Source organism: Papio anubis, chromosome X, assembly GCF_008728515.1.
Source record: "Papio anubis isolate 15944 chromosome X, Panubis1.0, whole genome shotgun sequence".
In the NCBI taxonomy this organism is placed as follows: Eukaryota; Metazoa; Chordata; class Mammalia; order Primates; family Cercopithecidae; genus Papio; species Papio anubis.
In genome coordinates, this window is record NC_044996.1 from 44,753,191 (window position 1) to 44,770,076 (window position 16,886).

A 16,886-nucleotide genomic window follows, 5' to 3' on the forward strand; every position below is an offset into this window, starting at 1 on the left:
AATAGGAAGGTGTAATTAGACTGCCTTTATTATTAGAAACTGTTAGAAACGATCTACAGCAGCGACCGTTTTAGGATCAGTGTATATTTACATACCCATATATACATATGTATATATACATAAACTTTAATCCTCCAAGGGGGCAATCTATATTTGTCAGGGCATAGTCCAAATATACTTTATTCATCCAAACAGCCCCTCAAAGACAAATAGGCACACCTGTGCTTCTCAGTCCATCTGATTTTGTATACCCCTTTGGGGGTTTACATCTTAATGGGATTTGAATTCCTGGAACAGTAGCCGTAGTCTGTGGCTGCTTAGACAAATCATCAGAACTCACTGGCAGGAAGGATTACATTCAAGAGTGCATAAGCAGAACTTGAGCTCCCCCACTCTCCTAGACTCATATATGGTAACCAAATGTTTGCTGTAGAATGTGAAGGGGTACTATTTCTTTGTAACATAAAACCTGTTCAGAAGACTTGTCAGGTAAAAGATGCCTAATTGCACAGTAGTTAAGCACCTCCCATGACTGCTTGGAAGAATATTACCAGGTGCTAATTGAGCCCAAAGGGTATCTTGGAAGTACACCAAAATGCTTTTTCATAATTTTTTGAAAACTTACATCTGCATAGTGTGGGCAGAAAAGGAAAAATAAAATGAATGTTTTGAAAACAAAGCAGACAAAAGGCACAACCTGGAAAACGTGAGCATGAGAATTTGTATGGGTAAGGAGGATTATGGTCCTTAATTTATAAATGTGCAAAAGAGAAATTATGTAAAATTAATGCACAGAATGAGATGGAACTGTACTCTGCTTTAGAACACCCAATTCATTTTCCCCCCAAGATATACATGTTAATGGATGCTGGTTTTCAGGCAGCTACCTTAAATCCCAGTTTGCTGCTTAAATGTACTTCAGAGATAAGAAATGCAACTGAGCTGTACAAAATGAGACAACTTCCCTCCTGTCTCTTGTGCATGATAAATGCTAAAGCAATTAGGAACCACTGTTGCATGCTACATTGGAATTTGTCAGCAACATCAGTGCCATGCTATGTAAATGGGGAAAGCTTATTTAAAATAAAGTCCTGAGAATTTAGGAGGAGACCACTGATTTTACTTAATGTTGAATGTTTGGGTCCATAGAATTGAACTGAAGCAATACCCTCCTTCACTTTTCAATCTCAGAATATCCATTATAGGATCTTCTATTTCACTGGCAATCATCTGAATTAGCATTTCAATAACAAAAAGAGCAAGGAAATATTGAAATGGAAACAGATTCTTAAATATGTACAGAAAAAAATGTAAAGTTTGCAATTCATTCTGTATTTCCACACTTGCAATCCCCAAGAAGGTTTTCAACATTTTTAGATTTTCTGCATTATTTTCAGGGAATTAAAAGTATGTAGGCCGTTTAAAATATATCCATGCTCAGACTTTTGTTATAGTTGTTTTAACTTTCTCACAAGCAGCTAGGGACTATCTTTCTAACCTTGTTTTCATTCTGTTTTTCCCCTGTTTATATTAAGATTATGTTCATTCCAGGAACACAGGAGATATTGGTGGTGGTGCTTAGTCCTTAGAATTATAGCTAAATATATTACTTTAATTACAGTAGATAAAACTCATGTGTGATATAGATACTTGAAAAAAATGTTTTGAAAGACTACCATGTCTTTTTGTGGATGTGTGACAATGACACTCGGTCAACATTTAGTCTTTAAACGGTCTAGTTTGACTCCATAACACTTTAGAAACTGAAAGTTGACTCTGTATAGAGTGGGTATTCTGGAATTGGGTTTGGAATTGCAAGGAATCTTAGATGTAGTATAGATCAATCCCTATTAGTCTTCAACTACATCTCTGTTCATTTACTTCTCTCCCTTGGAGAAGTTATTTTAATCATCTTTCCTAGCTTTTAAAGTCTTAATAAAAGGTCTTGTAGCGGAATGGGATGGAATGATTGGAAAGATTTCTTCTTAAACTACAGTTTTCTGACTCATAGTAGTCATGGAAACTGAAAGTTTGCCATATAGGATTTAAAAGGAATATTGTCTCCTCTCCCTCCCTGTTATTATACTCCCTTCCCTCAACAAGAATGGCTTAATTTCACATGGTGTTCACAGGACTTCTTTCTGTGAATTCCAAGACTTTAAAACCATTTTCCACTTTCCTCACTTGTGATAGGAAAAGTAAAACCCCATCCTGCTAGAATTAGAGAAACACACGTTAACTGAAATTCCAATTGAGAGAAAACTGAGACACAACTGAGACAAAAGATTAGGCCATCTTAATACAAATATTCATATCACAAGAGACACACCAGATAACCCTACACTGAAAGCCCACATGCCACATAGTAAACAAAATCTTCTTGAATAATTTTGACCTGCTGTTGTAGTGAATATATACCCTGCCCTGGCACCAAGGCATTGGAAATAATGAGGACTAAAAAACTTTAGGAAGACTTCTGCTTCTGGCCAAGATAGATGAGTTTTACCATCCCACCTGAACAATCCCCAAAACACCCAAAATATGAAACAAGGGTTTGGTTTTTGTTTTTGTTTTAAAGACACTGGAATCAGGCAATAAAAAACAGGGATCCTTAAGAGATGAGGAACAAACTTGGTGAAGCCTACAATTGCCTGCCTTACTGATTTGAGAGCGATTTTAGGCCATGGGTCAGAGTGGGGGAACCCAAGTAGACTTCCTAAATTGAAGAGGTGGAGCTCAGCATCCAAGATGAAGGTGGCTATAATTCATGGGATAAGGAATAAGGAGATTCACACACACACACACACACACACACGGAGGGTGGGGGGGGAGAGAGAGAGAGAAACTCCAGAGATCTGCAGAGGGAGGGTCCTCCTTGAGTATTCATCAGAATACTGATCATCTCACTCCTACAATGAAATTATCTGAGGCCAAAGAAAGAACAAACTGAAAGAAGTAGAGGTAACAGTGGTTGACATTCACATGTGCTCAGCAATAGGACATATTCCCACTAGCCAGAATAGCAAAATTCAGGATTCATGGAATGTTACGCAAAAAGACAGAAAGATCTTGCCCCAGTAATGGGGCCGGACTTACCTAAAAAATATTACCAGTAAGAATTGAAAGGAACAAACAGTTTCCAAGTAATTTAACTGTTTCAGAACAAAGCTAAAAGTATTTTTAAGATTTTAAAAAATACAGGCAGGGCATGATGGCTCATGCCTGTAATCCCAGCACTTTGGGAGGCCTAGGTGGGTGGATGACCTGAGGTCAGGAGTTCAAGACCAGCCTAGCCAATAGGGTGAAACCCCGTCTCTACTAAAAATACAAAAATTAGCAGGGTGTGATGGCATATGGCTGTAATCCCAGCTAATAGGGAGGCTGAGGCAGGAGAATCACTTGAACCCGGGAGGCGGAGGTTGCAGTGAGCCGAGATGGCACCGTCGCACTCCAGCCTGGGCAATAAGAGCAAAACCCTGTCTCAAAAAATAAATAAATAAATAAAAAGGTTAAAAAATACACAGCATTCAGCAAGATAAGATCACAATGTCCAGTTTTAAATGAAAAAATTACTAGACATGCAAAGAAACAGAAAATTATGGCCCATATTAGAGAGAAAAATATGTGTAAACCTATCCAGAAATGACAGAGGATGGAGTTAATAGACAAGGTCACTAGAACAGTCACTATAACCATATTCCATATATTAAAAGTTGAGACTGAGAAGATACATATATGTAAATGAAACAAATAGAACTACTAGAGACAAAGACTACAATTTCTGAGATTAAAATATATACTGAATGGGATTAATGGCAAATTATATACTGCAGAAGAAAAAAGTTCATCTACGTGAAGTCACAGCAATATAGAAAATTCAACATGAAACACAAAGAGAAAAATACAAGTGAAAAATAATCAACAAAGCATCAGTGAGATATGGAACAACTTTAAGTGTCTTGATATACATAAATACAGTCTGTACAGCAAAGGGAAAAAGGGCAGAAAACTGTTTTGAGAAATAGTAGGTGAAAATTTTCCAAATTAAGTGAAAGCATAAATCCATATATCCAAGAGCCTTAATGCATACCAAGTACAAGAAATATGAAGAAAATTACACTAAGACACAGCATGATTATGTAATGTAGAAAGGAAGAAAGATAAATAGGACAACTTTCTCACCAGAAAGTATGCACATAAGAAGATGTTGGAAGAACATATTTAAAGTACTGACAGGATTAAAAAACTATGTATTAGAAATCTATATCCAGTGAAAAGAACTTTCATAATTGAAGGCAAAAAAGAAGATTTTTTAAGACTTATAATAGCTGAAGGAATTCATTACCAGCAGACTGCTCCATAAGAAATGTCAAATGCTGGTGAAGATGTGAACAGAGAAACCGTGTATACTGTTGTTGGAAATGTAAATTAGTACAACCACTATAACAGTTTCGAATTTTCTCAAAAAACTATAAATTGAGCTACCATAAGATTCAGCAAATATGCACTGCTGGGTATATACCCAAAAGAAAGGAAATCAGTATATGGAATAGATTTCTGCACTCCTGTTTGTTGCAGCACTGTTTACGATAGCTAAGATTTGGAAGCAACCTAAGTGTCCATCAACAGATGAATGGATAAAGAAAATGTGGTACATATACACAATGGAGTACTATTCAGTCATAAAAAGAATGAGATCCAGTCATTTGCAACAACATGGATGGAACTAGCAATCATTAAGTGAAACAAGCCAGGGACAGAAAGATTAACATAGCATGTTTTCACTTATTTGTGGAATCTGAAAATCAAAACAATTCAACTCATGGACATAGAGAGTAGAATGACTAGAATGAGGGTTATCAGAGGCTGGGAAGGGTAGTGGAGGGTTGGGGGAGGAGGGAGTTGGACAATAAAAAATAGCAACAACAACAAACTCTGGGAGTTGGGTGTAGTGGTGGAATCCGATTTCCAAAGTTGCCAGATTATATTTTAGATGTCCAAGTGTCAACAAAAAGTATGAGACATAAAAAAAAAAAAAGGAACTATGGCTGACACACAGGAAAAGGAGCAATCAATAGAAAGTGTTCTTGAGGAAGCTTTGACCTTAGACTTACTAGACAAAGACTTTTGAATTGACTATTTCAAATATATTCAAAGAACAAAAGGAGACCATGTTTACAGGACTAAAGAAAAGTTTGGGAAGGATCGATACAGAGAGAAATTATAAAAAGAACTAAGCAGAAATTCTGGAGTTGAAAAGTACTGAAATAAAAAATGTACTAGATGTGCTCAACAATAGATTTGAACTGGCAAAAAAAGGAATCAGCACCTTTCAAGATAGGTCCAATGAGATTATCTAGTCTGATAAACAGAAATGTAAAATAATTTTTTTAAAGTGAGCAGAGCCTCTGAGAAATATGGGGCACCATCAAGCATACAAACATACATATAATGGAAGTACCAGAAGGAAAGAGAATATACAGGGGCAGAAAGAACTTTTGAAGAAATAATAGCCAAAATCTACCCAAATTTGATGGACTACATTAATATATACATCCAAGAAGCTCAACTCCAAGTAGGAATAACTCAAAGACAACCTTAGCGAGATACGTTATAATTAAACGTCAAAAGTAAAAAAGACCATTTCTCTAAAGATATACAAATGGCTAATAAGCACTTAAAAAGAGTCTCAACATCGCTAATCATTAGGCAAATGTAAGTCAAAATCGCAGTGAGATACCACCTCACATCTCTTAGGATGGTAACTATGAAGAGAATCAGAAAATAATAAGTGTTGGTGATGACGTAGAGAGGTTGGAACCCTTGCATACTATTGATGTGAATGCAAAATGGTACAGCCACTGTGGAAAACAGTATAGTGTTTCCTCAAACATATAAAAGCAGAATTACTGTAAGATTCAGCAATTTCATGTCTTGTTATATACCCAATAGAATTCATAGCAGGTTCTCAAAGAGGTATTTGGACAGCCATGTTAATAGGAATATTATTCAGAATACTTAAAACACTGAAAGAACCCAAGTGTTCATCAACAGATGAATGGATAAGCAAATGTGGAATATACATACAATTGAATATTATTCAGCCGTAAAAAGGAAGAACATTTTGAAGTATGCTGCAACATTGATGAACCTTGAGGACATTAGGCTAAGTGAAATAAACCAGTCACAAAACCACAAATACTGCATGATGCCATTTACGAGGTACTTAAAGTAGTCAAAATCATACAGAAAGAAAGTAGAATGGTGGCTGCTAGGGGCTGGAAGAAGGAGAAAATGGAGAGTTACTGTTTAATGGGTATAGAATTTGTTTTGTAAGATAAAACAGTTATGTAGATGGATTTGGTGATGGTTGCACAACATTCTGAATATATTTAATACCACTAAACTCTACACTTAACAATGGTTACGATGATCAATTTTGTGTTACATGTATTTTACCGCAATAGAAAAGTTTTAAAAATAAAAAGAAATTAGTCAAAGACAAAGAATCTTGAAACAGTAAGACAAAAGTGACTCATCATGTACAAGAGATGCTTCATAATATGCCCAGCTCAGAAACTGCAGTTCAGAAGGAATTGGGATAACATACTCAAAGTACTGAAAGAAAATAAAGACTGTCGGCCGGGCGCAGTGGCTCACACTTGCAATCCCAGCACTTTGGGAGGCTGAGGCGGGCAGATCACGAGGTCAGGAGATCGAGACCATCCTGGCGAACACGGTGAAACCCCATCTCTACTAAAAATACAAAAAAATTGGCCAGGCGTGGTTGCGGGTGCCTGTAGTCCCAGCTACTCAGGAGGCTGAGGCAGGAGAATGGCCTGAACCTGGGAGGTTGAGCTTGCAGTGAGCCGAGATCACACCACCACACTCTAGCCTGGGCGACAGAGTGAGATTCCGTTTCAAAAAAAAAAAAAAAGAAAATAAAATAAAGAATGTCATTCAAGTGTTCTATTCCAGTGCATCTATTCTTCAAAAATGAAGGAGAAATTAAAAGATCACAAGATAAGTAATCACTAAGAGAATTCAACACTAGTGGATTGTCCTACAAGAAGTACTAAAAGGAATTCTTCAGGTAGAAATGAAAGGTCACTAGACAGTAACTTAAACACACATGAAGAAATAAAAAGCACATGTAACTGTACAGGTACATATAAAAGACAGTATAAATACAGTTTTTGTTTATAACTCTTTTCTACTCCTGATGTAAAGTGCAGCTACATAAAGCAATAATTATAAATCTGTGTTGATGGGCATACCATATGTAAAGATGCAATTATATGACAGTAACAGAACAAAGGAGGGGAGAAATAATGGAGCCGTTTAGGAGTAAAATTTATTTTTACTATGAAATTAAGTTGCTGGATTGTTATAATTTAAGATGTTAATTGTAATCCATAGGACAAACAATAAGAAAATTACACCAAAAATATAGTAAAATAAATGAGAAGGGAATGAAAATGCTATTTAACACAAAAGGACATGATGGAGAAATAAAGGAACAAAAAGACATGGCATATACACAAAACAAATGGCAGCCATAAATCCCACATTATCAGTAACTGCATTAAATGTGAATAAACAATCCACTCAAAGGCAGAGATCGGAAGAACAGACATAAAAAACATGATTCAAGTGTATGCTGCCTAGAAGTCAAACAATTAAGAATCAAAGAAACAGGCCGGGCGCGGTGACTCACTCTTGTTATCTCAGCACTTTGAGAGACCAGGTGAGCGGATCACCTGAGGTCAGGAGCTTGAGACAAGCCTGGCCAACATGGTGAAACCCCGTCTCTACAAAATACAAAAATTAATCGGGCATAGTGGCGCCTGTAGTCCCAGCTACTCCGGAGGCTGAGGCAGGAGAATCGCTTGAACCCAGGAAGTGGAGGTGTAGTGAGCTGAGAATCGCTCCACTGCACTCCAGCCTGAGTGACAGAGTGAGACTCTGTCTCAAAAAAAAAAAAAAAAAAAAAATTCAAAGACACAAATACATTGAAAGTAAAGGGATGACAAAAAGATATGAAAACAGTAACCAAAAGAGAGCTGAAGTGGCTATATTAATATCAAACAAATAGTCTTTTCAGACAAAAATGGCTACCAGAGATAAAAAGGGTTTTACAAAGATAAAAGAATGAATCCATAAAGAAGATATAACATATATATGTATATATATAATATATACACACATAATAATATATTTTATACATATATGTGTGTGTATATATATATACACACACACACCCCTAAGATCAGAGTCCCAAAATGCATGAAGCAGAATCTGACCAAATTGAAGTGATAAACAGACAATTCAACAATTATAGCTGGAGACTGGAATACCCCACTTTCAGCAATGGACAGAACAAGTAGGCAGAAGATTAACAAGAAAGTAGAAGACCTGAGCAACACTATAAATCAACCAGATCCGATAGACTTCTATAGAATACTCTACACTGACAGAATACATATTGTTCCAAAGAGCATATGGAACATTATATAGAACACACCATATGTTAATCCATAAAACATATCTCAATAAATTTTAAAGGAGAAATCATACAATGTTTGTTCTCTGACCACACTGGAATGAAATTAGCAGGTGGAAATTTGGAATATTAACAAATACATGGAAATTAACTAACACACTTCTATGTAACCAATGAGTAAGAGAAGAAATTACAAGGTAAATTTAAAAATACTTTGAAATGAATGAAAACACACCACAACCTACCAAATATTATAACGTGTGGCTAAGCAGTGTTTAGAGGGGAATTTATAGTTGTAAATGAGCAGAAATATTTAAATCAATAACCTACTCAATAACCTTCTACCTTCCACCTTGAAAAACTAGAAAAACAACAAACTAAACCCAAAGCAAGCAGAAGAATGAAAATAAATGAAGAATAGAAAAACAATACGGAAAAATAACAAAATGCAAAAGTTGGTTCTATTAAAAAATTAACAAAATTGATTAATCTTTCACTAGATAGACCAAGCCAAAATAGAGAGAAGACTCAAATTACTAAATTCAGGAATGAAAGAGGGGACATTACTACTGACATTAGATAAATAAAAATGACTGTAAAATAATATCATGGATTGGGTGGAGCGCCTCAAGTCTGTAATCCCAACTCTTTGGTAGGCCAAGGAGGGAGGATTGCTTGAGGCCAGGAGTTCCAGACCAGTCTGGGCAACAAAGAGAGATGCCCAACGCCACAAAAAAATAAAAATTAGTTGGGCATGATGGCACACAGCTGTACTCCCAGCTACTCAGGAGTCTTAGGCAGGCAGATCACTTGAGCCCAAGAGTTAGGCTGCAGTAAGATATAATCTCAGCATTGCACTCCATCTTGGGTTAGAGAATGAGATCCTTTGCAAACCAACCAACAAACAAAAAAACAAAAAACAACAAAAACAGAAACAAGAAAACCAATACTATGAACAATTGTATGCAAACCAATTAGATACACTAGATGGAATAGACACATTTCTAAAAGGACATGAGCAATAAAAATCAACAGAAAAAAATGAGAAAACTGCACAGATATAAAAATAGAGATTGAATTGGTAATTTAAAAATTTTAGGCCGGGTGCGGTGGCTCAAGCCTGTAATCCTAGCACTTTGGGAGGCCGAGACGGGCGGATCATGAGCTCAGGAGATCGAGACCATCCTGGCTAACCGGGTGAAACCCCGTCTCTACTAAAAAATACAAAAAACTAGCCGGGCGAGGTGGCGGGCGCCTGTAGTCCCAGGTACTCTGGAGGCTGTGGTAGGAGAATGGTATAAACCCGGGAGGCGGAGCTTGCAGTGAGCTGAGATCCGGCCACTGCACTTCAGCCTGGGCGACAGAGCGAGATTCCGTCTCAAAAAAAAAAAAAAAATTTAACAAATAAAAGTCCAGGGCAGATAACTTCACTGGAGAATTCTACCAAATGTTCAAAGAAGAATTAACACCAACCCTTCACAAAAGTTTCTAAAAGATGGGAAAGGAGATAAAACTTCCCAACTAGTTCTAGAGGCCAAAACTTCATAGAGGCCAAAAACTTGATACTATAACTAGACATGAATACCAAAAGAAAAGAAAATACAGACCAATATCCCTTATGGACATAGATACACACACACACACACACACACAAAATAGTAGCAAATCCAATCAAGCAATGTATTAAAAGTCCAGGACCAGATAGCTTCACTGGTGAATTTTAACAAACATTTAAATAATTAATACCAATCCTGCTCAAACTCTTTTTAAAACTGAAGATAAGGGATTTCCCAACTTATGCTCTCTGAGACCAGTAATATCATGACAATAAAGCCGGACAGACATTATAAGAAAACTATAGAGCCATATCCCTTATAAATAAATATGTAAAAATACTCAACAAAATACTAGCAAACCAAATTCAACAGCATATTAAAAATAATAGACACCATGACCAAGTGGGATTTATACCAGGAAAGCAAAACTGGTTCAACATATTTAAATCAATCGATGTCATATACCTAGTTAATAAAATGAAGGATAAAACTCACACAATGATCTCAGTTGGTGCAGAAAAAGCATTTGACAATATCCAACACATTTTCATGATAAAAACACTACACTCAACGACTAGGAATACAAGGGAACTGTCTCAAACTGAGAAAGTGTCTCTATGAAAATCTACTGCTAACATCATATTTAATGATGAAAGACTAAAACCTTCCTCCTTAGACTGGGGCCAAGAAAAAGATGTTTATTCTCATTGCTTCTATTTAATATTGTATTGAAGTTTCCAGCCTGATCAATTAGACAAGGAAAACAAAGAGAAAACATAAAGATTGGAAAGAAAGAAGGAAAGCTACGTCAATTTGCAGAAGACATGATTTTATACATAGGACATCCTGAGAAATCCACTAAAAAACTATTATAGCTAACAAATGCATTAGGCAAAGTTGCAGGATACAAGATCAATATACAACCAAAAGCAAAAATTGTATTTCTATACACTGGCAATGAAAAATATGAAAAGGAAATTAAGAGAGAAATTCCATTTATAGTAACACAAAAGAATAAAATACTTAGGCATAAATTAAAAGTGCAAGACTTGTACACCAATAACTATAAAACATTATTGAAAGAAATTAAGGAAGATCTATATAAATGGAAAAAGAGTGTGTGTTCATGGATCAGAAGACTTAATACTGTTAAAATACGATACTCCCCAAAGTGACGTACAGATTCAATGTAATCTATTAATATCCCAGTTGTCGTCTTCTTCTTTTATTTTTTGGCAGTAATTGACAAGCTGAGACTAAATGCATATGGAATTGCAAGGGAGCCTGAATAGCCAAAACAATCTTGAAAAAGAACAATGTTGAAACACTGGCACTTGACTATTTCTAAACTTACTGCAATGTTACTGTAATCAAGACTGTGAGGCCAGGCGCAGTGACTCATGCCTGTAATCCCAGCCTTCTGCAAGGCCAGGGCAGGAGAACTGCTTGAGCCCAGGAGTTTGAGAGCGGCATGGGGAACAAAGTGAGATACCACCTCTACAAAAACTTAGCCAGGTATGGTGGCACCACCTGTGGTCCCAGCTACACAGGAAGCTGAGTAAGGAGGATCACTCGTACCCAGTATGTAGAGGCTATAGTGAGCCATGTTCATGTCACTACAGTGCAACCAGGGTGACAGAGGTAGACTCTATCTTAAAAAAAAAAAAAATAGACTGTGTAGTACTGGCATAAACACAGACATATAGATCAATGGCATGGATAATCCAGAAATAAAGCCATACTTCCGTGGCTTTATTTATTAAAGTGGTGGATCCGTTTTTGATAAGTGTATCAAGACAATTTAATAGAGGAAAGAAAAGTCTTTTCAACAAATGGTGCTGGGACAACTGGGTAGCTGCACGTAAAATAATAAATTTGGACTCTTACTTCACACTATGTTTAAAAATTAACTCAATATAAAGACTTAAATGTATGAGCCAAAACATAGGAGTTAAATATTGTGCACTTGGATTAGGCAATGATTTCTTACACGTGACACCAAAAGCAAAAGTAACAAAAGGAACATATTTTTGATATTTCATCAAAACTAAAATATCCTGTGCTTTAAAAGACACCATCAAGAAAGTAAAAAGATAACCCTCAGAATGAGAGAAAATATTCAGAAATCATATATTTGATAAAGGATAGGTATCTATAATATATAAAGTACTCTTACAACTCAACAGTGAAAAGACAAATAACCCAATTGAAAATGGGCAAAGCATTTAAATTAACATTTCTCTAAAGAAGATACACAAATGGCCAACAAGCACATAAGACTCTCAGCATCATTAGTCATTAGGGAAATGCAAATCAAAACCACAATGAGACCTGTGCAATGGCCCCATGCCTGTAATCCCAGTACTTTAGGAGGCCAAAGTGGGAGGATAGCTTGAGCCCAGGAATTTGAGACCAGCCTAGGCAACAAATCAACACCCCATATCTACAAAAAATAAATAAAAATAAATTAACCGGGCATGATGTCATGTGCCTTTAGTCCCAGCTACTCAGGAGGCTGAGGCAGGAGGATTCCTTGAGCCCAGGCTTTATGGCTGCAGTGAGGTATCATCCTGCCACTGCCCTCAAACCTGGGTGACAGAGCCTTGTCTAAATAAAAACAACACCACCACTACCACCACCACCAAAAACCACCACAATGAGATACCACTTTACACTCACTGGGATGGCAATAATTAAAAATGGAAAAATAACACATTTTTGTAAAGATGTGGAAAAATTGGACTTTTGTGCATAGCTGCTGGGAATGTGAAATGGTGCTGGTCCAGTAGAAAACAGTTTGGCAGTTCCTCAAGACGTTAAACAGAATTACTATATGACTCAGCAAATTCACTCCTAGGCATACCTGAAAGACTTGAAAACAGGTATTCAAACAAATATTTGTCCATGAATGTTCATAGCAGCACTATTCAAAATCACCAAAAGGTGGAAACAATATATTTGTCAATGGATGAATGGATAAACAAATGTGGTAAAACCATATGACAGATTATTATGCAACATAAAAAAGAATGAAGTACTCATACATGCTATAACTTGGATGAACCTTGAAAACATTATACTAAATGAAAAAAAAACAGACCCCAAAAAGTCACATATTGTAAGATTCCATTTATATAAAACATTCAGAATAGGTAAATCGATAGAGACAGAAAGTAGATTAGTGGCTACCAGTGACTGGGGCCTGGGGAGTGACTGCTTAATGGATATGGGGTTTTCTTTTGGAGTGATGAGAATGTTTTGTAGCTAAAGGAGGTGGTTGCACCACATTGCACACTGTGGATGTACTAAATAGCACTCGAATTGTTTGCTTTAAAATGGTTAGTTTTAAGTTACTTGAATTTCACTTGAATTTAAAAAATAAAGGAATGAAGTACCAGCACATGCAATGACATGGATGATCCTTGTTAAAGAAGCCAGACACAAAAGGTCATATATGTTGTATGATTCCATTTATATGAAATGTCCAGAAAAGACAAATCTATAGAGACAGAAAACAGACTGGTGTTTTCGTGGGGCTGGAAGGAGGAAGGGATGAGGAAAATGGGGTGTGATTGCATGGGATTATTTTCAGGGTGATGAAAATGTTCTGGAATTAGACAGGATTGAGGGTTGAACAATTTTGTGAATATACTAGAAACCATTACCTTGTACCCTTTAAGAGAGTGAATTTTATTGTATATGAATTAAATCTAATACAAAAGAGAATATACTGTTTAAACAAAAATATTAACAATGTAGTGTGGCATTTATAACATAATAAACATAGCACATGAAAATAGTGGTGCAAAGATCAAGAGGGGAGAATTGAAAGTATACTACTGTAACATTCTTATAGCATACATGAAGTGGTATTACTTTACTTGAATATAGACTGTGATAAGTTAAAAATATGTGCCATAAACCGGAAAGCAGCCACTAAATTAACCAAACAAAATGTTATTGTTAATGTCCACAGAGGAGATAAAATGGAATCAGAAAAAATATTCAATTAATCTAAAACAAAACATAAAAAGTGAACACATTACAAATGAGGCAAATAGAAAACACCAACTATGTGCCCCTCAAGAAATGGACTTCAAATAGAAAGACAGAACTAGGTTAAAAGTAAAATGATGAAAAAATATGTTAACACTAACACAAGGAAAGCTAGATGGCTATACTGCTATCAAGGTAGTTTTCAGAGCAAATAATGTTAACATTTTCTTTTCTATATTACCATTTATTATAATAGCAAAGAGATCATTTCATCAAGGGGATATAACAATCATAAATACTTATGCACCTAATAGCAAATTTTCAAAATAGGTGAAGGAAAAACAGATAGAGCTGCAAGAAGAAAAGCACTAGCACACTTTCATGCACCCATGGGTGCTTCTGCCTGCTCAGAGAATAAAAGAAAATGCTGCTTTCTGAGTAGGAGAAGGAAGTGTTTGTAAAAATGATTTTAGATTGTTATCACTTTACACTCCATGGGGAGTAGTTTTCTGTGCTGTTGCTGGCCTTAAGGTGGGCAACAACTGCCACATCTGAAAGTACATAGTCAACTTAAGAACATACTTAAACCCAGTAACCTCAAAGCCATGTTTGTTTCTGATTACAATAACCTATGCAGGGCCCTATTTTAGCCTACAAGTTCTCTAACTTGTCTTTAACCTTTCCTGCCTCTCTAATCTGACAAATAGCCACATACCGCTTGGCCCAGCTGACTTTATGTTTGCTCATATGATTCCTAGTGTAAATTTCTGCTAAAGGGAGTCAAACAAGGGAAACTACTGCACGTAAAATATGACCAATGGAGGTTACAGTTAGCCAACTCAAATTGCTTCTATGTGTTTATGTATATTAAGTGTAAACAAAATATAACGAACTTTACTGTTGGAGCTAAAGAAATTTTCCCCTCCATGGAGTCCTTTCTGCATTGTCTATAATAGATGATAAAACTGGCAGGATGGTCTCAGATTTACAAAATTGGCCCTTCCTTAGACACTAATAGCATTGACGAGGCTGCAGGCCAGGGCATTTAAATTTCCAGGAGCTCATCTGGATTCAAAAGCCCTGAGGAAGTTCACATGAGGTGGGCACCAGGCCAGACCCATAAAGTTTTCTTTAGATATAGAGGCCTAGACCAGACAGAGCATCCTGAGGTACAATGGATTCACTATAAGCCCCTTATGTCTAAAGGTTAATTCCAAGGGGTTTCAGGTGCTGTAAAGGTGCTAGGAAAGCACTCATCCTTACCTGTGAACCAAGACTTCCAAAACACAGCCTATCACTTCTTATGAGGCAGAGACCCCTATATATATTGCTATGAATATCCACCACACAGGATCATGAGATTTTAGATATGGGCATCTTCATGGCTCAAAAGTGATGATTAGATTTTGAGTGAAAAGAATTTAGTAACTTGTCCTGTGACTTTTGGGGTCAGTTAACCATTCCAAGGCTCAGCTTCCGCATCCATATATTGGAGACTAATCCTTGCACTGCTTCAGTACATCAGAGTTGTTGAAACTCAGATGAAATGTGTGAAGGATGATATTTTAATAAGAACTATATAAATATAAGGTGTTAGTCTTATTACTACTGAGGTGTTAGAGGTAGCCTTCCTTGGAGCCCAAGCAAAGGTCAAATTATTATGTCAGAGAGACACAAAGATCTGACATCGGGGGTTACCATTGTAGCTTTTGACAGACTGGCAACAGCAAGCACTTTCCTGCCCCTATGAAAATCAACCAGAAAACTATTTTGCAGGAAGAGGAAGTATGTTGGCTTCTTGGTAGGTTCGACGTGGGACTGGTTGAAATTACCAAGTACAGTATTCTCAGACTGTCTTTGGCTTTAGAACCTGACCTGTCTTCCATAATCCCTAGTATAAGCATTCACTCAGGTACCCTTGAATACAAGGGAAGCAGATCAGAAGAACTTCTGCAGGTTTACTTTTACAGATGCTCTTGAGGCTAGAAAACCACTAATAAATTACTCCTTTCTCAGCTAGTAACACTTTGGGGCTTTTCACTGACTGCAAGCAGGTATATCTGGCTTAGCAGATTCCTCTGGTTGAAGTAATACTACCAGGAGTTTCTTTTTGGAGCTTTCATAGATGAGTTATTGGTACTTGTAATCTAGTCTGCTAATGAGGTAACAAATTAATTATTTGAAGTTAAGATAGAGGAAGACAAATGACTACCTGGGGGAAATAAAAGTGCATTCTTTAGAGATCCAGTGGGACACTATTTGGAAAAAGATAAATAATTTAGAATCATAAGGAACATATTTTGCCTCATTTCACCATAAGTACCCTGGAACACAGCTTCCAATAACTCTTCATAAACTAGGTCTTAGATTAAGTGGTGTTAAGTCATATTTCTGCTGGCCCATCCCTTAGTTCAAAGTCAAAGATGCATGCTTAATCATGCATGTCGGTTTTATCAATTCACCCTCATTTTGTCACATATGGAAATAAAGCACTTTCTCTAGATTTTGAAAATTAGAAGTGTTGAGTATTCATTGGAGTATCAACAGCAAAAGTACAACACACTTAAATTAGGATAACCTAAGGAGCATTTAATTAGAAATATATAGATGGTGTGGAGGGGGAATCACAAATGGTTGTTCAGGAATCCAAGTCTAGCAGCACAGCAACAGCAGACTTGTCACCGTACCCATCACACCTAGACCTAAAAACATAAGAAGGGGTTACTGGAACCAGAAAGGAAGATAATTAGGAATAGCAAGTCATGAGGAGTAGGGACATTCAATTAAGAGTGACAAGCCAACCTGAGGTGACCTCATAGAGAAGGAGCCAT